This window comes from Anas acuta, chromosome 8 (assembly GCF_963932015.1).
Source record: "Anas acuta chromosome 8, bAnaAcu1.1, whole genome shotgun sequence".
Taxonomy (NCBI): domain Eukaryota; kingdom Metazoa; phylum Chordata; class Aves; order Anseriformes; family Anatidae; genus Anas; species Anas acuta.
In genome coordinates this window covers 26,350,396-26,374,412 of record NC_088986.1, presented here as the reverse complement: position 1 = coordinate 26,374,412, position 24,017 = coordinate 26,350,396, and the positions used below count along the sequence as shown (strand labels likewise).

At 35.6% G+C, this 24,017-nt stretch overlaps 1 long non-coding RNA gene across 1 annotated transcript; it reads left to right on the top strand.

Annotated features, from left to right (window-relative positions):
• The first annotated feature begins 1,130 nt into the window (after nt 1-1,130).
• LOC137860714 (uncharacterized) lies at nt 1,131-24,017 on the top strand. Its single transcript, XR_011099146.1, has 4 exons — nt 1,131-1,490; nt 19,072-19,173; nt 19,814-19,894; nt 23,899-24,017. It is a non-coding gene; the product is annotated as an uncharacterized lncRNA (long non-coding RNA).

Here is a 24,017-nt window from a genome sequence, read left to right as displayed (position 1 = left end):
TGCCTGGTCGAGCTTAAAGCTTTTGGCCTGTCAACACTGGACTGAATTCTGTGTAACAGCACTGGGGGCCTGGAATTCAGATATCCTTCCTCCTTGGTCCAAGAGAGCTCTCTCAGCCAAACTTGACTTCTGAAAATCTATGGAAAGGTGTTCCTATCCTTTAACATCTCATGGAACTGGCCTTGGGTAGAAATGTTTTTCGTCATTCTGCTTTTAATTTTTCGTTATGTTCTCTGAATCTGCAAATTCTGCTTTGGTGTGGATAGACCTGGGGTCAACAAAAGCAGGAATTAAAATGCCTTAATGACTGGAAAATTAGTGACCAAGCAAACAGTTTACAGAACTGCCTACTCAGCTGTTCTAGTGACCAAGTATTATTGCAATTTAAGTACTGAACAAATTACTGTTCCTTCAAAACCTGCAAAATTTGCTCATCCACATTAGCTGGTGGTATATAAAAGTAGTGAGCAGTGGTGTCCTTTCAGTTCTTTTCTTCAGAATACAACTCAAGTATATGATGGCTTTAATGTCAATGGGAAGTACACTTATTAAAATACACTTTTAAAATAATTGATATTTTACTATCAGCTAGAATGTACCTTTAGCTAATTTAACTTGTTATATAATTTTGTGTATTTTGTCATATTTTAAATGTAATTCTAGTTCTATTTTTTTTTTAATGAGAATTATACTTAGGGATTTTTTTTTTTTTAAATTATAGGGTATAAACCATTTTATATTCCAGATTGACTTGAAGACAGTGCAATCTGTCAAGTTAAATTCACTACAAGTAGCATCTATAGCACAACTTAGAAAAGGCAGAAAATAAAAGTAAAAATTGCAGAAAAAAATCAAGTAAATGAAATATCGAATCCAATTAGGAAGAAAGGCCTGTGGATATTTTAATGTTGCTGGGTTATTATTATGATTTTAGTACAAATATCTTTATTTTAATAAAGTAAGCAATACAGTGTCCCTCTGACATTTTTTTTTTTTCAGATGAACAATTTTTCAAGAGGATTACAAGGCTGAGTAGTCAGTTTTTGAGAGGTGGAGTGTAGTTTAGTTGGTGGGCCTGCTGTGATTGGAATTGATTAATGGGTGTTGTGATAAGCATAGAAACAGATCAGTGGCAGCTTATCCCGCTTTCAGCTGTCACAGCTGTGCCTCTTCACTCTTCTTCTAGCCCTATCACACTCCCTGGCAGCCTTTAAAGTACCTCCTTCCCTGTGGAATTTCTGCAAATCATTTACTCAAATGCCAAGATACCATAGAAGCAGCTGTTTCTGAGAAAATTTGTTCAGGCTTACATATTTGTTGTGATGAAGAAAATTGCATTAAAGAATCCTTTGCTGCTGCACTAGGAAGCATGCTGTGCTCTACCCTGAAGAGAGGGTTAAACAATGGTTCTGAGGGGCAGGTGCACCCCTTAGTCAAGAACTTTCAACCCTGGCTCACGCAGTGACACAGTTTGCAAACCTGCTGGCTAAGTAATATCGCAGTTTCTGCTTGACAGTGCAATAAATAATCGCTCAATGTAAACTTTATTGCTAATAGCTTGATAGAAGCAATATTATGGTGTGTTAAAATCCTGGTAGCTGCCGTTTTTGTTGCAATGCTCAGTAGGTTTTGTAGACACTTTATAAATGCAAATTTCTGAAGTTCTGAATACTTTTAAAAATATTTCTCTCTCTCTCTCTCTCTTTTTTTTTTTTTTTATTGGAAATCATGATCTCCAGCATGATCTCATAAGTGGCTCAGTACCTTGATAGGAATCATGCAGTTTTAACAGAACAACACTAAAGCTATGTTGATTTTTATACAAAATAGGAGCTGAGTCATAACTTCGTATGAACTCAAGGAGGATTGTCTCAGTAACGAAGAAGTTTGCAGGATATGAGATCTGATATTCTGTGGGAATCTCTCCTATTGGCCTCAAAAATTTTGTTTGCTCTATTGCAACTGAATAAGCCTACAACATGGTAATAACTGTTCTATTATTTCTAGACATGTTCTAGATTATAATACTTATGTAGTAAATATTTTCTTTATGAAATCTTTGGGTGTGATGTAAATCACTGTTGGCTTATCTGTATGCTTGAGACAGCCTGAGACAGCTCTGTCAGCATTATTGCTAAAAATTAAAAAACAAAAACTTTGAGCAATACAAGAAAATTGAAGCTAAACTTGAAAGTGAATGCTGCATGCAGAAGGTCTCATTTCTGGCTAAATCTGCAGTTTGTCTACTTAAGGAAGTATACAGTTATTTCACCGTGGTGGGCTGTGAGCAAGAATACATTCAGACAACTTTGGAAAATACTTACAGCCCAAAAGATAATCTGTTAAATTTGTATTATTTGTATGTACCAAATCAAGTTTCTCTGCTGATTATTTAGGAATAACTAAGTCATGTTAGTGGAAAATTATTTCTCAGAGATTATGTATTTTATCTAAAAATTGAAAGAAAAAGTTATATTACTAAGATGAACATATCTAAGGACCTTTTTTTTTTTGTTTTCAAACCATGCTGTTTATTTATTCTACAATTATATTGTATGTCAGCTATATCCTGTAATGCCTTGTGTCATACAAAAGCAAACAAAGTCATGTTACATTAATGACTTGTCTGAGATCATATGACTGCCTGCCTATAATTCCATGCTCCTTTGCTGTAGAAAAAACATGACCCTGAATCTTAAACAGCCTTTGAGTAAAGGCACCTACAATTACAATGTGGTAACAAGTTCGTAGCGTTTATGACTCAGTTATTTTAGTTTTCTTCATTTAGATTTTTTTAACTTCAATTTTCATTTGAATATTATGCAATTGAAAAAAAAAATAACCCCACTGAAAGCACTATTTTTTTTTTTTTCAAAATGATAAAAGAATACTAAAATAATGAACAAATAATTCTTATAGACTTGTATCTGTGCTTACTTAGAACTAAGCTTTCTTTTTGGTACGGTATTTTAGATGCTTGAATTTGATACTGTCTAAAGATGTTCTTTTCTATATTATTGAGTGTTTTGTTAAAGGAAGATAAGTGAAGATCGATCAAAAGCAAAGAGCAAGTATGGTTAAATATCGCTCATATGAGGTGTGGGTGCTGAGTTTTACACATCTTGATCTGCTACAGGGTTCTTGTTCTTCAGGGATCCAGCCTGCACTTTTGTCCTTCCTGTGATTTCTTATTTCAGACTTGATAGAAAAAGCATCCACTGTTGTATCATTTCCTTCAGTGCTAACAGCTTTTATTCTCTTCAACAAGTGTTTACAGAAAAGTGTTGATGCTTATTAATCTGTTTCTTGTCTTACAAATGTGCTTATGCATGATTTGTGGTAAAATGGCATTTCTGACAGCTCTCAATGTAATCTGCATAGCACAACAAGATTGTTATATTGAACAGATGTGGTTTGGAGTTGTTATTCTTTGTAATTACCGTCATTAAGTGAAAGCATGTGTCAATCAACTTCATACTTTAAACACACCAGTCATTTGCAAGGCACATGCATCTGCATTTCCAATATGGATATAAAATATTTTGTTATGAAATTTATGTTGCTTTTGCTTGATACAGTACTTCACGAAACACACGGTGACTAAATATATTATAGCAACGTATCTGCAAGTTAAAAGCTTTTCCAGGGTTTCATCTAGATATCTTAAAAAAAAAAATAGAGTTGTCCTCCTTTTCTGATGTAAAAGGAAAACATTTAGATCTAATTTTATATATTTTGAAAGTTACTATGCTGCTTTGATCTCAGGCTAAGTCTTGCTTATTTGAGGAAAGGAGGTTCTGTGAGAAAGACCCTCACTTATCTTTTAGGGAGCATTTTTGGTGTGATTACTTGGGGGCAAAAAGGAATTTGCTTCAGTAAATTGACATACTGCCTTTTTAAGTATTAATGTTTGGGTCATTAATGTTGCTAGGATACCTTTTATGCTCAAAAAATGTTCACACTGGTAATAAACAGGATTAGATCAGGAAATTGTATTTTGAGTGGAGTTGAAAACAAAGGTACCTTAGCCTGATTGCACGAGAAATGACAGTATAGAAATCTGACCAAAACATGAAAACAAGGACAAAACAAGGACATTTGGAGCTGACATTTGCTTTAGTCTTGTTTCCTTGCATATAGACTTCAGGTGTTTGTGTTATAGACAGCAGAGATGGCACCTATATGTTTTTTTTGATTTTTGTTTGTTCGTCCTGGGCTGGGCTGTGACATTTCTTCACAGCACCAAGTAAGATTAACTTGTTGCAAGCCATGAAATGTAGCTCAGCATGGTGAGGTGGAATGACCCTCAATCTTTGAGGGCATTTTAGCTTGGACTTTTAAAGTGGAAGTGGTGGTATTATGACTACTCCCCTGGTACTGTTTCACTTAGTTACATTAGGTGAAAAATCTCTTAATACCCATATAGATGCATGAATTTATTCATAATATACTGAAATCTAATTGATGCTCCTGTGGGCAATATGAAGGCTAATAGCCCTCTGCAAGGCAGAAAGGGTTAGTAGCAGTAACTCAGTCACTCTTTTCTAGATATTCGTAGGGAAAAAGAAAAAAAAAAAAGGTAAAATAAGAAGCTGTGTTTCTATACCCCACAATTTCTACAGATGCTTTCATAGAGAAAAGATTAATCTGGGATGAAAAATTTTGCTTTCAAATCTTAGAGCAGGCAAGCTGTCCAAATAGGTATCTGCTTCTAGTATTAAGCTCCTGTGTTATTAGGAAAAGACTGTAATAACCTGTTAGAACAGTGCCTGATGGCTTAAAGATCATTCTGGTATCCCGTATCTGTTGTCTGACTTGTGTCTGCCTAATTTATCTTTCAGGAAATTATATTGTTTAGGTTCTGCTGAAAGCACTTAGAATTTCATATGGATGTTGAATATTTGTTATGTCCTAATAATCTGATTCACAGTCTACTGTTAGAAGTATTGAAATAGAAATTGAGAAAGTCTATTTCTAACTTAAGAATTCAGATATGTTTTATCAAAAGAATAAATGACAGAGAGCTAGAAAGTAACTCTATTTTCCAGGTATTGAAAAGAAAACATATTTGCAGTATAAATCTAGTGCCATATACAGAACCAGAAAAACAAAAGCAAAAACCAAACATGGAAATGACACAGGGAACACAGCAGTGCAGTCTGTCAGATACTGAAATGCCTGTTGTAATCTCAGCCCTTAGCATTACAGAATAAATCTTGTAACAGTAAATTGATTGCTACTTGCAAGGTATCTAATAGCTGTCCAAAACAAGTCATCAGGGCACATGAAAAAAATAGCTGTACAAGTTGATCAGTACTTAAGCAGGCCCAGATAATTTTGAGGCCTCTGGAGGAATGATGTTTGGAAATTCTCTTCGCTTTCAGCTTCCCCACCTGTTAATGGAGATAATACCTGTCCAACTGAAGTTTTTAACTATGTTTGCAATGCACTTTAAAAGATAAAATTCACACAAATGCACATCTCAATCTGTGGCCAGAGGAAACCTTAGCAGCCTTTGTGACTTTTTTGGATGGTTGTCCTTTATATTCTGCAGGCTTCCAGTTGCACTGTGGTAGTGAAGAATTCCTCATACATTATTAATTTAATATAACCACAGTCACTTTAAATGTGGCTGTATACAGAATATTCTTGGCACTTACCTCATAATCCCCAAACCTGCTATTGTTCAGCGGAATCACGCTGGAAAATATTCAGAGGAATTTCCAACATACTTCATAGAATGACCCCATAGTACACAAGGTAGTATTTCAGAGCCAATTTGAAGAATTGGTTGAACCATTTCACAATCAATGTCATGTAATACTCATGACCAATAAATCTGTAGGCAGTGAAGCACAGTCAAGTCTTTAAATAGAACCCACATTTGCTGAAAGGAGTGCTTTTGGGGAGGCTTCAAAATGTTGATGCTCGTACTCGCACTCAGCCACAAGACAAACCCACAAATATTTAACTGATTTACTTAACTATATTAAGCTGGTTGTGTTGTCATATGCATACATATAAGTGCATGCTTAAATATGAAAAGATTCAACTTGTGTAATTAGTGAACTTCTTTGCCTTACGTGTTTTGAAACAGTTGCATCTAACTTAGACCTATTATGGAGAAGAGAACTGAACTCATAGGGTCTCATATATTGCTTTATATGAAAATCTGAGTTGCTTGTTGAACTTGATGTCCCTTCTTTTCAGTGTGCTAGGCCTGCAAAAAACAATGCTGAGATAAGAATTATTTTAACATGCAGAAAGGCCCTTAGAGGTATGGTATGATAATAGAATACGTTCACTGTTTTTGATTGCTATATTGAAGCACTAATTAGGATGTCTAGTCATGGGTCAACGTCCACAAAAACAGAAAGTAGAACCTGCCTTCAAAAAGTCCCTGGATATTCAGGCCTTGTCTTTTGTGTATAGAGTCCTATGGAGAAATCTGTGGAGGTTAGCACCAGAATTGTATGTGTGTTTGTTTTGTTGCTGTTTTTGTTAAATCAGTTTTGAAACAACATAGTGATGATGTTCTTGGCTAATGGGAGAGGTTTGCTTTGAACCTTGGTTCAATGTAGGGTGTTGAACTGTTGTGTAGGTTGGAGTCCTTTCAGCACTGGAAGACCAGGTGGTATTTCTGATGCTAGTGACATCAGGATTAATGTGTGATGTAAAATACACTGCTGCAGCTCAGGGGAAGGAGGCTGCAGAACAACTGAAGCATCTTAGCTTGATCTAGAGGTGTGAATTTTAAGCCTGTCTGTGGGCTACCAAAAAATGTCTCTAGTTAGACCTATACAGATGTTTATGTCCACAGAAGTACGAGAAGAAACTGAATTGCATATTACGTGCAAGTGGAGCAAGTATTTTGTTCATTACAGGTATTTTAGTCAGTACATACAAGATTTATTTATTTATTTCAAATCTCTTATTTTAGGAAAGTTGTATGTGGCTTAGATGAAATATTTAAGTATGTATGAAGGGAGAGGCATATTCCGGACCTTTTGACCACTGAGTTACTCTCAAGTAGAACCTACCTTAGGAAGAAACTTTTTCTCCAGATGTTTCCAAAGTTGTTATTATTTGCATACTTCAAAGTTTTGCTTTGGGTTTGTAAGAAACAATGCACCACAAATTTATGTGGAACAAAAATTTCTATATCCTTATATCTACATTTTATAATTTGAAAAAACTGGTATCTTTAACACCTGACTTTGAGAATTTAGGATTCAGAATTAAGAATGAAGAAAGGTTTCATATCTTTGATTACATACAAATACTGTATTGGTTGGGTAGTGAAGTTTTTAATTTTATGTGCTAATCCCCCTACTCCTTTTTTTTCTCCGTGCTATGATATTACTTGACTTAAATATTCTTTTAAGTTAAATATCAGAATAATTTATCATACTTTGTTATGTTAATTAGAAGCAATTAAAAAAATCTTTAGCAAAGGACTTATTTATGATTATTTTGGAAATTACTGTGATTATTTACTTTGGAAATGTCAGCAAAAGAGAACATAATTACGTTAGTTATAGTTTGAAGGAGTAGTTTATTTTAATCCCATCCTCCGAAGCTATACTGGCTTAGAAGACAGAATAAAATGTTGGTTGTAAAGATATTTCACTGTTCCTTGTGTGCTCAGATAGGCTTTTGCAATCAGTCATTGGTATTAGTTTCTCTTTTGCATATTTCATTTATTTTACTTTTTTAATGTAGAACCATAAACAAATTTAGCAGTAACTACCTAGGGATGTTTTACATCCCTAAAAAAAAAATGTTTGAAATTGGACCAGATGTATGTTGTGTTGAGAACAGGAAATTTGTTGTAAAAACCGACATAGTGGGGGTGTTTTCTCCTCCTGAGGTGCATATATACTTTTCATGAATGTTAATCAGATTTATAGAACTGAAAAGGAAAATGTGCACCAGAGTGTATATTGTATATACGAAAATAATATCCCACAAGACTTGTTTACACTCTTTTGTACACTGTGGAGCCCAGAGATGTCCAAGTCCAAAGCTAATCTGTGTATTTCTTTTGTATTTGGCACAAATCACCGTTGAGTGCAATTAGCTCCTTTTGACGAACCTGTTTCTGTCCCATTCTGGCAGTGATCTAGTTTTCTCTGGATAGAAGTACATGCAATCAGCAGCAGTTGCTAAATATGAATTGACAGCCGAAAGAAAGCTAGCTTTCCTGATGGTTTATGCAGAGTGTTGAATGGCTATTAGGAGCTATTTCAACTCTCTGTTGGAATTAAACTTTTTGTATTCCCATGTCTTTAGCCTTGTTTTGCTTGAATGCTAGAATCATCTTCAGAATATCAATCCAGTGCCTTGAGTTCTTTATTCAGTAGCCATCACTCAAACAGTTCCGCTTGGATTTAAGATCTGTTCCGAAATGTGAAGGAAGCACTTGAGCTGTGGATAATGAGATCTGACAGTACCCGAGCTGCAGAAGGAGATGAAATCACTATCTATAGAAAATAATATTTTTTTCTACATATTCAGGTTAAATGTGTGCACATCCTGGTGGCTGGAACATCTGTTTCTAGCTTCTTGTTCCTCTTGGCTGCTTCTCAATTGGATTTTCTCAAGCAGGTCCAAAGCTTGTCACCTTAGCCAGGGTCTGTTAACTATCACCACTGGCCCCACATTAAGTAGGAGGTTCAGGGCTAAGCTAATAACTCTCCTGCCTTTCTGACTGATCACAGTGATTCTCGCTGTGGCTACTTATCATGCTGTGCTCCTGTGGGAGGGTTATCTTCTTTGTCTATACTTCAGCCAGAAATTGTTTCTCTTCTTCATTCCTAAGTTTTCAGGTGCAAATACTGAAAGTGTCGCTGCTTTCTGAAACCCCTTGTTTATCCTGAACAGTTTAACAACGCTGTCTCACACATCTGAATTTTGCTTGATTGTTTTCCTCTGGACATACGTATAACCGCTGGCTTTCAAAATGGAGATTGTAGCTAGGTACGTGCGGCAGAATGAACACAACATGAATATGAACGCAATATTGTAGTGCCACTTTGCGTGAACCTCAACTTGAATTTAATGTGGCCGCAGGTGGAGTAATTTCCCTGCTCTTGGCCTTAGTGTGCAGTGATGCTTAATGTTTTAATGCTTCTTACCTAGCATATTAGGCTGCACCTAGCGTGTGCTTTTTAGGAGCTCAGGAGAGTTGAGTGAGAGAGCAACATCTACAGAAAGAGCTGCTTGTTGACCTATGGTTGTTGGCTACCTCCAAGCCCCGTATCAGACACAACCAAGTCTCTGGAGCTGCTCCAGTTGGCTTTCATGGGGGCAGGGGCCTGGGTGTGGGGTCACTGCCTGCTGAGAAACTTGAGAAATGGCAGTGGATGTGCAGGCAAATCCATGCATCTACACCAGAAATCTTTCCAAGGAGATTGTTGTTAGCTTTATTCTAAGCTCATTGAGAAAAGAATGGTCATCTCAATTGGGCTCGAAAAGAGCATCAGGCCTCGCATTACAGGCTAACACATGGAGAACAGAGATGGTTAAACCTAAATTTGGTTAGCTCTCCCATTGGAGTCTGTTGGGCTTCCTGGCTTCTTAAATTCTTCTCTCTTCCAAGCATGGTGTTTTATCTCAGCTGCATTAATCGCTTGGAGACAAAGGGAGAAGACACTGGTCTGAAGTGTTTAAGGAGAGTTTGAGTTTCAGTATGGGAAGGTGAAAATATGGGAAAGAGAAATAAAAGATATTTTTTTTTGGATTGTGGTCTGGAAAAAAAAACATCCTGGATCATCAGTAATGATCTGGTGAACTGAAAAGTTGTTTTACTGTGTGAAACTAGGTTGTCATCCCATGTTCAGTTTAGGTTTTTGTTTATATGAGAAGAGATCAGCACAGAACTACAGCGTGTCATGAGAATAATAGCTTTTTAGAACTGAAAACAAGGGTAAACGCTGAATAACCCTCACACAGTTGTCTTTCTCACCTTTTCTTTCATCTGTCCTTCCCTATGGTTAGGCTGGGAATCAGTCTGTACAATCACAGAACTTCGTATAAGCCACGACATGGACATACAGCAGCTCAGTGGACAAGATAGTCCTACCTGGCACTGCTTGCTTTCTCTTTCTCATACCACTAGTTGTAGTATCTGAACTGAGTTACCAGGCCCTCTTGAAAGGCTTCAAAATAAAATCTCTCCAAATCCAAGGCAGCACCTGCATTTTCAGTCCATGATGAAGTACTGGATACTCTCAGATCTCTTTCAAGAGGTGAAATGAGAGTGAATTTTTGATGGTGGCAGCCTTTCATAAGATACAGAAGTAGGCAGACGAAAAAAAATTCGGAACTGAGTTGGAGCCTAAATAGGAGTGATCATCAAATTGACCATAAGATAAGCTTATGTCAGAAATAGTTTGATGTGAACACGAGAAAACAGCAATGAGATAGATGGCATTGGTAGAGACCAAGATGTGTAGAAAATTATAGAAGAAAATGAAGAGGGAGAGATGACTGCAAGAAGACAGCAGAAGATAAAGAAATGCTGGGGAAAATATGAGAAAACACATAATGTGAAAGCAAATGGATATCCAAAGCTCTGTGATAGAGCAATCCAGACAGAAAAAACAGATCCTAGCAGAGGAGAGTAAGAATTGCTATTGTAAGAATTGCCTTGTCAGTTAGGAAATGCATTTTTATTTTGACTTTGTTCCTCACCTAAGGATAATCACTTCATTGTTTCTTACTGTCCTTTAATTGCAGTGCCCTTTTGAATCTGATCCTTCCTGGCCTGTTCTCCTCTTACCATTCTTAATGTTAATATTTCTTCTTTTTTCCCTTAAATATCTGATGCTTTAGGTACTTTGGATCATTAAGTGATGTAGAAATACTGAGTTGAAAGGGCAAGTAGAGGAAAATCCTTATTCGAATTTTCTCTTTTTAAAATTCTTCTTTAAATATTTAGAATTATATGTAATTAGATGATGTTCCTAGTCAAATTCTTGTTAAAACTTACAATGGGTCTGATTCCTAGCCAGCTAGATTAGGACAATGATCTATGTGGTCAGGTCAGTTGAACACTGGCAGATATGAGATTTATAATTTCATTCACTAAAACTTGTTGGAGAACTTCGTGAAACCTCCAATTAAGCAAACAAAATATTGGAGTATATTGCCCAGAACAAAATAAAATATTGATTTTTTTAAAAAGCTATTTAATTCACCTTACAAATGTCTTCAAAATATGTCTCTGTGATTTTGTAGAGGAAAACGGTGATGGGAAGAAGGATAAGGAGAAGTAAAACAGACAGCAAAGTTATTAATAGGTCTGTAATGATATCAAGTTTATTCTAGGGTTGAGGTACAACTTAATGGTTCATAAATAGCAAATTCATTATGTTTTTAATACTCAGGTTATATTAACACTATATAATATCTTTATGGTACCATTAGTACCACTTAGTCCTAAACTCAATTTGGAAATAAACATTTCCAAATCTTTTTCTTGGAACAATTGGCCAAATAAATTCTTTTTAAAATAAATATTATCTGATTAGCGTGTGGTTCGTGTGATCATAAACAGACTTACAAATGTCTTATGTCAACTCTTACACAGAGTTCTTAAACGTTAACAAATTAATTTATTTTAAAGGCCATATCAAGGTGAAAACACCAGAGCTCTAGGCAGCAGGACAATACATCACAGAGCCATTTCTCATTCAGTCACAGTAATGGCAAAGGATATGTTAAGACATAAAACGTGATATGGTTTGTTAAATATTCATTCATAATTTGCATTCATTATTAAATCATGTGTTAGAACTAATCTTTAATCTTGAAAATACATAATATGTCGTAAAGTTTGTTTGAAAACATAACAATAAATATTTTATGTTTTTCATGTTGCTTTTTAAAGGTTGACTGGAATACACCAAAATGCTCATCATTAATGCTACTTAATTATTCCAAAGAGATTTGTTCTGCATTGATGTTGATTTCAATAATTTATTTCAGCTTTTAGGTCAATATATAATAAATACCTGTTTGGGAGATGGTCTGGTCTATGATTAATGAGAATTTAGCTCCCCCAGTACTCCATGGCAACACTGTAGTTCATTGTCTGAAACGCTTGCGGTGCAATGCGGTAGCTCCAAGAGGCTTATTTTGTAGTGGTCCCTAGCAGTTTGCCCACGATAACAGTGAAGCTTGCTTTTGTACATGTTCTGTCTCATTGCTGGTGATTGCTGGAGAATTTCTTTATTTGACACAACAGCTTAAACAATTAATATTGGGAGCTATACTGACTGGAATGTAGTGTTTGCTGGATTTCCATAGAAGTGCTATTCAATTTGCATCTCGTACGCTGAGAAGAAAGGCCTGTGAGAGGGCTGAGTGTGACAGAGAAATGATTTGTATCATAGGAGACCAGGAGCTACTCAACGAACCATGTAAAAACAGTTCATTAAAATGTTTATGTGCTTGGCTGGCTAATGCAAAGAAAGCTTTATTGCAGTCTTATAAAACCTTAGTAACTTCAGCTTGAAGTCAGATCGATGCATCTGTAATAATTCAGACAAATGCCCAATGCAGGTTAAGGACCATCAAAAATGAGGTCAAGAAACTTTATTTTTGAGGTCTTCCAAACTAAACCACATTTTACTATTTAACTTGTGTAACTACAGAGCTTCCTTACTTTGGGAAAGATTTCAAAAACAGGGCTACTGTTTGTCTGGATTTCCCTGGATCTTTTCAATCCTGAATTGTCAGCTAGGTGGAATCCCAGGTGTTTGGACATTTGTTAACTCTATAGCACACATGCTGAGGCACTGTGAATGTGTGGGATGCACAGAAAGTATGCAGCGTGTTCTGTGTATACACAATACACCTGATGCCCTACGCAGTTCCAGAGGTGCTGCTTGTCCTAATTTTGAAGACTGTAGCAGAGAAAAACAAAGTCAAACCTCTAAACTGTATCTCCTGTATCACTGTTGACTTGTTCTCTGAGTAAGCACTTACCTGAAAATGAGGATGTCGAAGTGAAATGCCACCCCCCTTTTTTCTTTTGGGCACCATGAGTTATTGAGAAGGTCTGAACAGAGAGCACAATTGGAACAGGTGCTATGGGATTAATATTAGCCAAAAACACTTGTAAAATAAGCATCGCTGCTCCCTGTCAGTGACAGTGGGAGAAAGTCACAAAGCTGCTGCAGTTTTTCACACTAGCTTAGTTGGAGGCTAGCAAAGAGCCTCTGCAAATAATGTGACATCTTGGAGACACTTTAAAAGCTCAAAAGCTGGGCTACATACATGTATGAACCTGGAAAGAATAGGTGGAGTTCACTGAGAAACCTCCCCTAAAAGCATTACTTTAGTTGAACAATCTTATTACTCACATTCTCCTGAAAATACTGGTGAGAGGGGAAAGAAGTTTCTTACAAAGATCCATAGTCAGAGCAAATCCCTAATTCCTAATCAGCCACATGCTCTCCCTATCATTCTGGAGAATATGCACCATCAATTTCCCCATAAGATGAAGGGGAGGCAAAGCAATAGTTTAGCATCCTATGCATTATCTCTCTTTTTATGATTACAAATAGAGCACTTAGGTTTACTGACCCATATCTCATACCAGACAACAGTAGCCAGGTCCAGATTTAGGTTATTGTTCCAGCGCTGGATTAGGCCTGGCAATCAGAATAAAATTTATCTAGTATGATCACTTGATGGTGACATTTCTTATCAGTGCTGTGTGTACGCACAGCCCAAACGCTCTTGAGCCCCAGAACGGCTGTCAGTGCTTTTACTGCGAGCTTCAGAAATGTTGAGGGGATGCTCTCTATTGGGTTTAATTAAGCTGTCCTTTTGCCTGCAAATCTAAAAAGGGGAAAGCTAGTTTGCTCCCCACGTGGCTTGCCCAAACTCTTTCAGATGTAGTTGTAAGCTTAAATGACCCTCAGTCCTGCAGCATATCAACTTGATGTGTATAATTGATTGCTAAACATTTTTTACAGCCTGCTAAATGGTAAGGCTAAAAAAAAAAAAAGAAAAAGTTACATATAAATGTTGATTAAAGTGCTTTTGTACGGAGGGGTCAGAGACATTAGCGAGTTAAAAAGAAAGTGTGATCTCTGCTGTGGTACTTCTAACCTGTATGCTTTATTTGGCATAATTGATACCATATGTCTACTCTAAGGGGTTTTTGTCAGGTTTCAAACTGCAAATATTAAAATGCGTTTAGAATCAAGTGTGCTTCAGTAAGGATACTATGCAGGATACTCAGTAATGTAGATTGCTGGTATTATAATGGCAACGATTATACAAGGAATCATTTAAATGACCACAGTAGCTTGTAATTGGGTGGTAAGATAGGAAAAAATATCAAGGTGTAAAACCTCAGAGTAACTTTCAATCTGAAATAGATTAAGATAGAAATTCAAATGATAATTGCTGGTAATTTTGTTTTCGTTATGCTTTGTGATTTTTTTTTTAATAACTGACAGAGGACATAATGTATTTTTTGGGGTTCTGTGATAGCTAGCAAACAAATGGGATGTGTCACAAAATATTTGCAGCTCCTGTTAGTGAAGAAGGTATGATGCTGTTAGGAGTCCAGACTGAAAAATGTTGTGTACGTCTATGAGATATTTTGCTTAATAACGTAATGATTGGGTATCTGTAACAGAATGCTGCTTACCCACTTTTAAAGAGGGGAAGGAGGAAAAAAAATAGCAAATGCTAAATCCTCAACTACTGTCTTCATACAATGCCTTAAGAATTTAATAAGCATAACTTTTTAGTACTGATATCACATTCTGGATTTTTTTTTCTTCAAATCATTTGTACCCTTAAAGAAAAGGTATAACTGCCCTGCACGGGCAGTAACGTATGGAATCCACAGGATTAGAATAATATTTTGGTCATTGCTATTTCTCTGCTAACTATGCCTGTTAATGCTAGTTACAGAAAATGTTCAGTGTGAAGTGTACACAGACCCATCTGTCAGTGAATATAAACTAAGAGCTTTGTATATATTGTTGACCATCCAATGTATAGATGTATAGAAGCAAGTTTTAGTCTGTACCAATCCAAGCAGGATTGGAAACAGTCATTTAGGGGTGAAAAGTTCAGTGTTTCATGTAGAGAAGTCCTGAACTATCCAGTTCATCTACATAGTGTTTTTTTTTTTTTTAAAAAAAAAAACTTCTGAAAAGCCTTAACGTAGAAGTGTTTTTTTTTTTTTTTGTTTTGTTTTTACTTCTCCTTGAATCCTTTTTTCTTAATATATTTAAACAGTAGGTGTTGTTCAATTGTTATTTTCATAAACATGAAATTTCAAAGCTATGTTTGATATTTGTATTGGAAAGTGAATAAAATATTTGTCTGTATGGTAAGTGCTAGCAGGTGCTTAGTGGCTATTTATATTTGTTTTAAAGTTAAAAAGTTATTTTAATTGGTGATATCACATGCCAAAATAAGTTAATTTTTAGTAACATAAACCTAATGTGATTTCATTTCCCTTCACCTCTGTGCATGAAGAGGATCAAAACTGCTAATGCCGTATAGATATATATCTTTTTCCAGTTTAATAAAGAGAAGCTAAAACAAACCAGTTGTTATTAGGGCACTACTAAAATGCTTCACAACTCTTTGGCTCTGTAGGACAATACAAGTTAGCTAAAATGAATTTAGATCCAGAAACTGACAAAATCTCCAAGCAATAAATCTTATTGTAGTAGTAAAGTGATAGGGAAAGTGACAAGAGGAAATGAGAAGAGAGTATCTCTCTTAAGAGGTGGAGAGGTGTTTTGTATTTTTAAAAAATTTGCAGAAAAAACATTAAGACAGTTTTTCTTTTTTAATTGCACAGTGATATGTTTTTTGTTTACACAAAATTAGCTCTGTCTGACTCAAAATTAAAAGCTGTTACTTGGGCAAGATATTTCTGGAATAAGTTTCATTTCAGACAGCACAACACTGAAGTTAAAAACGTGTTTGTGTCTTTTTTCATGACTAGCCCATGTCTATTCTCTATGAAATTGATGTCAGAAAAGTATTATATATTTTCAGTGGGAAATAGAAGGCTGCCCTCTACTATCCTTGTCAGGACGTCGTATCCCTTTAATCATACTTTTCATTTCAGTACATTGAAATTTCCGTTACCAAGGACAACATCATAAATAAAAGTGTTTGTGAAATTTTTACCTGCAGCTTCCCAACTTTGTGCATTAAGCATGAGACTAGCAGAGAGGTGGTCAAATGTGAAAATTTATAATCATTTATTACGTACGGCTGAAGCGAGAAGGGAATAAAAGCGTGAAGGCATACATCTATAAACTGGAGCAGAAAAGCTTAAATGAAAAGTAAAGTGAATTTCTGTGTCTTGTCATAAAGTAATGAGAAGCTAGAGCTTTATTCATAGCAACCCAAGATGCATTTACTCTCAATCTAGCTTTAGCAGTAAATGCTTCCCTGATGTATTGCTTTGGACTTACAAAGAAATATTTGTGCTCTACATAATAGTATAGTTAGGAGAATTACTGCATGGCTGAGGAGATTCTATAAAGGTTTATAGCTGGCGGTGTTACTGTAATTTAATCACAATGTAGCTAATGTAGTACTTTAATATCACAGGTTACTTTTTTATTTACCATTTATTAGTAACTGACAGTCAATCATCACCACATCATAAACAAATCACATAGGATTCTATAGGAACACTGAAGTTCCAGAATGGATGCGCTGCAGCTCTTAAACATGCTCCATAATGAGCTAAACATCAAAATTATTTTTTAACTGAGTAATCGTGTAAGTCAGGGTTCTTGTTTTCAGTCCATCAGCCAAAGAAAATGTTCCATGTCATGAATACAATTAGTGTTGCATATTGTGCATACACACGCAAGGTAACACATCAATCCATTGCAGTAGTGAAAGAACATTTTCGAAAATATGAAGATGATGCAGGTAAAACATACAGCGTACAGGAATTTGTAGATACTGATGAATGAGTTTCTATAGGCCAGTAATTATGCTCTCATAATTTCAGGCAGCTTTTTGTTAGAATTACTGTGCTTTGTAGACTGAGAAAGTAAATGTAGCTTGTAAATATAGTAGAGTCGGTCCATGTTCTTCAGGCACTGAAACCTCAATGTATTTCTTGTGATAAGTGACATAGAATTGTTTCTTTATTGTGCTTTTTTTTTTTTTTTTTTTTTTTATTAAAAAATCTTTCATACGATCCTTTTTTAGAATCACTGTAGGACCAACTTCCACCAGTTGTGTGTTTATCATCAGCTTTTGGAATGGAATCCCAGCATGGTACCTGAAGTTGCATTCACAAAATTAAGCGCTGATTGGAACTTCGAATGTATTGTCTCTTTGAACTGAAAATGATGTTTTTTCCAAGACCCGAAACACACTGTGCTCTTTTAACTCTACACAAAATCTTTGTTTTTCAGTACTCTCTAAATCTAGGGGAATGCTTAGAAAGCCACGTTGTGCTGGTTTGAATAACGTAGTAGTAATAAGCCCCAGAAAGATGTATGTTTGTAGGCTATTAGTGCATGTCCTGAGTTCATTGCAACGAATCAGGCTAAAGACCAAGCGCTATCAATCACTGGAAAGACTTGCCAATAAGTCTAGTAATGCACGCCTTGGCATGGCTTATTGCTGTTAGAATACATCTCTTAAAATTAAAATTTCATGCAATCTACCCTTGCATGGTGAAAAATACTTTCTGGAAGAAAAATCTAAAATATTTGGAGGAGATATAAAACAAAACAAACAAAAAAGCAAAACCATAACAACAAAACAACATCTCTTATTCATTCTTAGATGCGGAATATGAAACCTCCTCTTCCATTCAGTGTTGTTTATATCTGGGGGTTCTCCAGACTAGTTGGGTGTTTCCAAGTATTACATCAGATGTAAAAGCAATGCTGTTGATTTGATTTTTCTTACAAGACTACCTTAAAAAAACAAACAAACAATTGTGTTCCTACTAAAACCCTGTTTTCCCTAAAATTAATTTAGTTCTCTCAGGCCTTAGGAGACTCTTTGGCTTCTTTCTGTGTTTACTGACCCTGTGACATAAGAGTTTTTCAACAGGAAAGAACTTCAATTGCTACTAATCTGCTCTTGTAGCTAGCTCAAGTAAATTATTAATTGGGCAATGCACAGTCTGATGAAAATGGCTACTGGATCTATAAACATTTTTGGTAATATGCAAATATATAGATATATAGTAAAATATAGCAAAAGGAAGACAACAGGAGAAAACAATGGTCGTTTCTGTATCTATTTTCATCCTTGCTTTTCATCCTTGCTCTCCTATAGGCTCTTTCAGTGCTTTGAGTGGTCAACAAAGATTCGGTTTAAATCACTCTGCATCGAACTCTTTTTTTGTTTTTAGCCATTACGTGATATTCTAACTCTCACTGTACTTTTAAAGTGTATTTTCTTCTGGATAGATTAAAAATGGATTGAACTGCAGGTGATTGCCTCTGTTTTGAAAAGAGGATTTAATGCAATGTGCATTCAATTAATTCCTTGCTTGTACAGATATCCTATTCGTGATCTCCTGGAAGCTGCAGAATTGTTTCTCTTCATAGTTATCTTTAAGAATTTTTCTGCTGTCTAGCCTTGGGACTACATCTCTGGCATTTAGCCCATCTTTTCTGATCTATTTTTATTGCACTTGTCCGAGCAGCCTGATACTGACTCTGACTTCACACTTTTCTGCTCCTCTTCTTGTTTGACTCTTACTTACTGATAACATTGCCCCTGGGTGGCTTTGTGTTTCATGGAATGGCTGCTTCCCCTTTCGTGCTATCCACATACATAAGGACAACACTATGAGAAAAGTGGGATGGTGGGCACAAAAATGTTCCATGATGGTTGTTGATGGTCAGTAATAGTATCAATGATGAAAAAAGCACTGAAAATATGGAGAGAAGGAGAGGAGGAAAAAAAAAGTAGAAAGGACTCCAACTAAGAAAATTGGCACAAAGAAAACATACTCTGAGGAAAATATACTCTGATCTGTGTGTATCTGTGGTGGTTGAGCCTCTTTTTTCTTTTTCTTTTTTTTTCTTTTAGTTCTCCAAAACAATTTGATAGTGCTCCTTCAATATTAAATGGAACACGAGGATGGCTGCTGATGAAAGATAACAACAGCTGAAGGAGGCAGTGCAAATGGAAGTGAGAAGATTCTTTGTAACATAGAACTTAAATGACTGTTTTTCTTAAAATATGATGCTCGAGCACTTTGTCCCATTTGCAAGCTAATGTGGAAATAGACCTTATTGTTTTTTTCCTTGTCATTTTAAATTTTCTTGGCTGAATTATGAATTATTTAGAATTGGGCAGAAATATAAACTTGTTCAACAGAAATACATGAACTAGCACCAGAATTTTCAGAATGGTTTTCTCAAGGCATAGTGAAAATGTGAGTTGTTTTGGGGTGTAAATTTGTTTTAATATGCTCAACCTTTTAAAATCCACCATTTTAAAATATACTTTTACGATGACTCAAAAATTCCAACAAGAAATCAAATCAGATTTAAAAATTGATTTTCCCCCATTCTTTCCCCATTAGTAAGTGGTTTTGTTGGTTGTGCCATAAAAACAGATAACGTAGGCCTTCGGGGGCAATCCTAAAGTCGCAATTAGTTTCAGTGCCTATCTTCAGACAGTGATTGAAAAAATCACTTTTTTCATTCAGCGCTACTGTTAAATGGGCTTTTTTTTTTTTTTGTAAGGACAAGTGGACAAGTTCTGTATGTTCTCTTTATTAAATATACTTGAGATACTATTTTATACTTATTGTTTTTTTCTAAAGGTCAACTACCATCTTCAGCTCAGCAGATTAAGACTTCCTTGAATAGTATGCAAGAAAATTATGAAGATTCCTTCAAAGCATGTAAGCACAGTGGTTTGTCTGTACTATAACTGCAACAACACATGATTGAAAGCAAAATTTCAAAGGCATTTTTGCAACCCAACATGCATTGTAAATCTAAATAGCTGAGATAACTTGATTATGCATGAGCAATCAGAATCCATCTCAGCTTTCACAATCATGGCAGTGCTGGCTCATGAAAGAACTCAAACTGTAAACTGAACATATTTGCTATGGAACAATCAAGAGAATGTAAGCATGACCTTTGGAAACTATTTTCACATTTAACTTTTTAAGACTTAGTATAAATTTCTAAGTTTCTTTCTCAAAACACTGTATTTGACACCTGGAATAAAATTTGGAAACATCTGGCCTTTTCTTTTTGCATCTGAATTATCATTTTGAAAGTATAAATTTGAAGTTACAACACTAATATTTGCCACTATTTTTTTTTTTCCATGTGAAAACCAGATCTTACCTTGGTAGGAAGAATTGTAAGACAAAAAGCATCAGGAAAAAAAAAAAAAAAAAGAAACAACAAACCACAACTATTTCTGGGTAATTGCTCATCCTGCTAAGGATTTGTAGTATATTTGTAAGTCTGTATTGGTAAACATAATATAAATGAGAAAATGTATGGCCTTGAATGAAATAATGTATTATCATGGGCCCATCAGAGATTTCCAGATCAGCAGTAGCACTTGGAATCTAACTCACTCTGTAATTTATTTTGTAATCAGTACAACTAAGATGTCTAAGGACATCTGCAAATCTGAACATAAATAGTTATTCCCCCTCACCAAAATTCTGGACTGAATGAAGGTAGCATTGCAATAACTTATAATAATAGGTTTTTTTTTTTTTTTTTTTTTTTTTTTGTATACACATGATTTATATTCATTTCTATGGTAATTGTTACTGTTGTCTAGTTGTTTATGCAAGGATATCTGAAAGGCCACAGATATAGTGATGTCTTTAATATTAAAGTTGAGTATTATTCTAGAAAAGGATTTACTTAAAGGAGAGTGCTGGAGTAGCTCCAGAGACAGCACTTCAGGCTGTCTTGTCTTTACGCAGTTTTCTGTTCATTCTGGAGGGATTTGGTAGCAAAACCTTTACTGCTTTGTACCAAGAGACCTTTTCCTCACTTCAGCAGAACTCTCCTGTGAAAGCCCAAAAGGGATTCAGCTAATACAGAGGGCAGCATTAGGAACCTAAAGTGAAAGGCACAGATGTATTTGGAATGAGGCCTCAGGTACCATGTTACCCATATCTCTACATCTAATACAAACAGAGTTGATCTGACATAAAAAGTAAAGAGGACGTGGCAAAACTCCTAGTAAGGAGATTAGCTCTATAGGAAACAGAGTCTATCATGAATCCATCTGACTGGAGACAATTTAGATAGAAAACTCTTAGGAGTTATTTTTTTAGGCTACTAGTGAAATCTAGGATGGATAACTGCATTTAGAATGTGTGAAAATGTAAGTGTATTATGGTATCTTCTAAATATTTTAAGCTGTGAAAGTTCTGCCCAGAGTTATAGCTAAAAAATAATTAATAAAATAAAATCCAACACACTCAACCACTCAACCATTAAGTGTAAGTACTTATTATTGCACTTATATATATATATATATTTTAAAATAAGAATGCTTAGGATGTGGCATGAGGAGCTGTTCTAAATGTTTTCAAATCTGTGGAAAAATCCTGGCCCGGGGCTATGTGTGACAAATAGGTGTTTTTCAGCCATTGGCCATAGGTTTGTGGGTTCTGACTATTATTTCTAATGAGCCCAAGAAAAGAAATTTAGAAAAGTGAACATTACATTCACTGCACTTCACCGAAGATTTTTCAGGGTCTGCATGTTCAGAGAAACTCTAACCTTAATATTTGAATTACTAAATGTCAAAAGATAGGGCAGTTTCAAGTACTTTCCAGCATGTGCTACAGCCTTGGGGTCTTTTGCAATACGTGTACTTGTTTGTGAGTATAAGGTGGAGAAATACTTGGAAATATAACCTTGTATATATCAGAAACACTGGGGTTATACTTTGATTGTATTCTAGCTGTATTGTAGAGATCTTACAGAGATTCTTATAGTATAATCTGCCTTTTAATAACTGTTTAATTTCCCAAAAGACAGAACCTTTTTCCTCCTGTACTTACCTTTAGCAATAATGTAATAATGCCTGTGAATGATCTTGACTAAGTTGGCTAACTGTTGTGGGATGCTAGTAAACATAGGGAATGCAGATTTTTGCTTGATGTGGTATGAATCAATGTACTTTGCACCACATGACTCACCACAATTAGATTTCACACTTATTATGTATGGGAACTTACTTTGGATGGAGCAAATTAACCTGTAAAATGAGAGAGTCGTTTAAAAATTTTGCAATACAAATTTTTTAGCTTGATGTTATTGTTTGAAATATCATGAATTAATTCTTTGGGTGAAATATAAAGTATTGCCCTGCATTTCCACAGCTCAGTACAAGTACTTGGAAAAATTCTTGTAAGGTGAGAAAGCATAGTTTAAAAACAGAAGAGGTATCTCTGAGCTGATGACTGTCACGAGGAACAGATGGCAGCTGGAAGAAGTTATAAGCTGCTCAATGTAAGCAGGTAGAATGAAATTTGCAGCTCTTTTCCAACTGCTGGTATTCCAAGTACAGTGCTGTGTAGAAGGACACTTCTTGTCTGCAGGGGAATTAAGCAATGGAATAGCAAGACCAAGCTCTGAGTAGGCGTTAGCTGTGTTTGAACACTGTGTCTGAGTGAACAGCAGATGCCTGAAAAACTGGACAAAAGCCTAACAGTCACTCTCTTGGTGACTGGAATCACTGTATTTATCTCTAGATTTTCGATAGGTATTTTAACTAATTTTAATTTAAATTCAATATGGCTTCATGCTTTGGCTTTACATGCAAACAGTATGCTACAAAACAATATCTTTATTTGTAAGGTGTAACTGAAGAGAGATACAAGTCACTCAAAAGACTTGCTGACAGGAGAAGGGATCTTTTTCGTTTTGCATAATAAAGTTCACTTAAAAAAAACCAAAAAACATGTAATCTAACTGCTCATAGAATTACAGTAAAAGTCAAATAGTCATCTGGACAGACAGGTGGAAAAAAAGGACACCAATAACCTCAGAAAAAGTAGATCAGTGCAGGATTATCCAGGTTCTCCAACAGGATTTTGGTAGGGTGGTTTAAAAAAAAACATAAGTCAGATGATATACTTAAGTGAAGTCGCAAATTTGCTACACCTGCCATATAAAAACTTACATGAAATTTTCCTATCATTCTAAAATTACCTTTGTGTGGAGAAGTTATTGCTGACTTTTATCTGAGACAAACTTCAGGGTAGCAGAAAGCAATACAAAATGCTAATTTGCTTAAGGCTGTGGACAATATGAGCTGCTCTTTTGATGTCCTAGTTCAGATATTCTACTGCATGTATTATACGGTTTCATCTGTTATTTCCTATGTGGCTCCTTAGCACATGTTTTTGAGGATAGGTGCTATAGCATCGCATCTAAATATGATTTTTTTCATTAAGTTTTGCACATTATGATAGTAGATCATCCATCTGTAGTAAGTACAAAACAAACCCTTAAAAAAATGTATGCTACATTTCTTGCGGGAATTCTTGGTGCAGAAGCAGAGTGATTCTCTGCCTACTCATCTCTACTTCATCTGACACTAATGAAAATTCCTTCCTAATATGGCTCTGAACTAAGGAAACAGCATCCTGTTCTGCACACAGCTGAGGTAGAGAGGAATTCATCTCCAAGATCATACCAAAGAATTTTTGACAGAGTAGGTTGCTTGTTTGCTCCAGAGCCTTTGCTATGACTTTATTATTGTTACTCTTGTTATTATTATTACTATTACCAGTTCTGGGGAGTTATTAGTTTTTAGCACCAGAAACCTTTTGCTTCATTTTTCATTTTTAAACTTGTAGTTTTTAGAGGCAGAAAATCTGAATCAGTCATGCTATCTCTTCCTGTTTGCCAGGATTTCCGTGGTGACTGCAGAAGCAGGACAGTGCCTGTGGGACATGGATTTAGAAACGCCAAAGTGGTACTGTTTCAAATGTCAAACTTGTTAACTGTAGAAATAAAGATTGATAACAC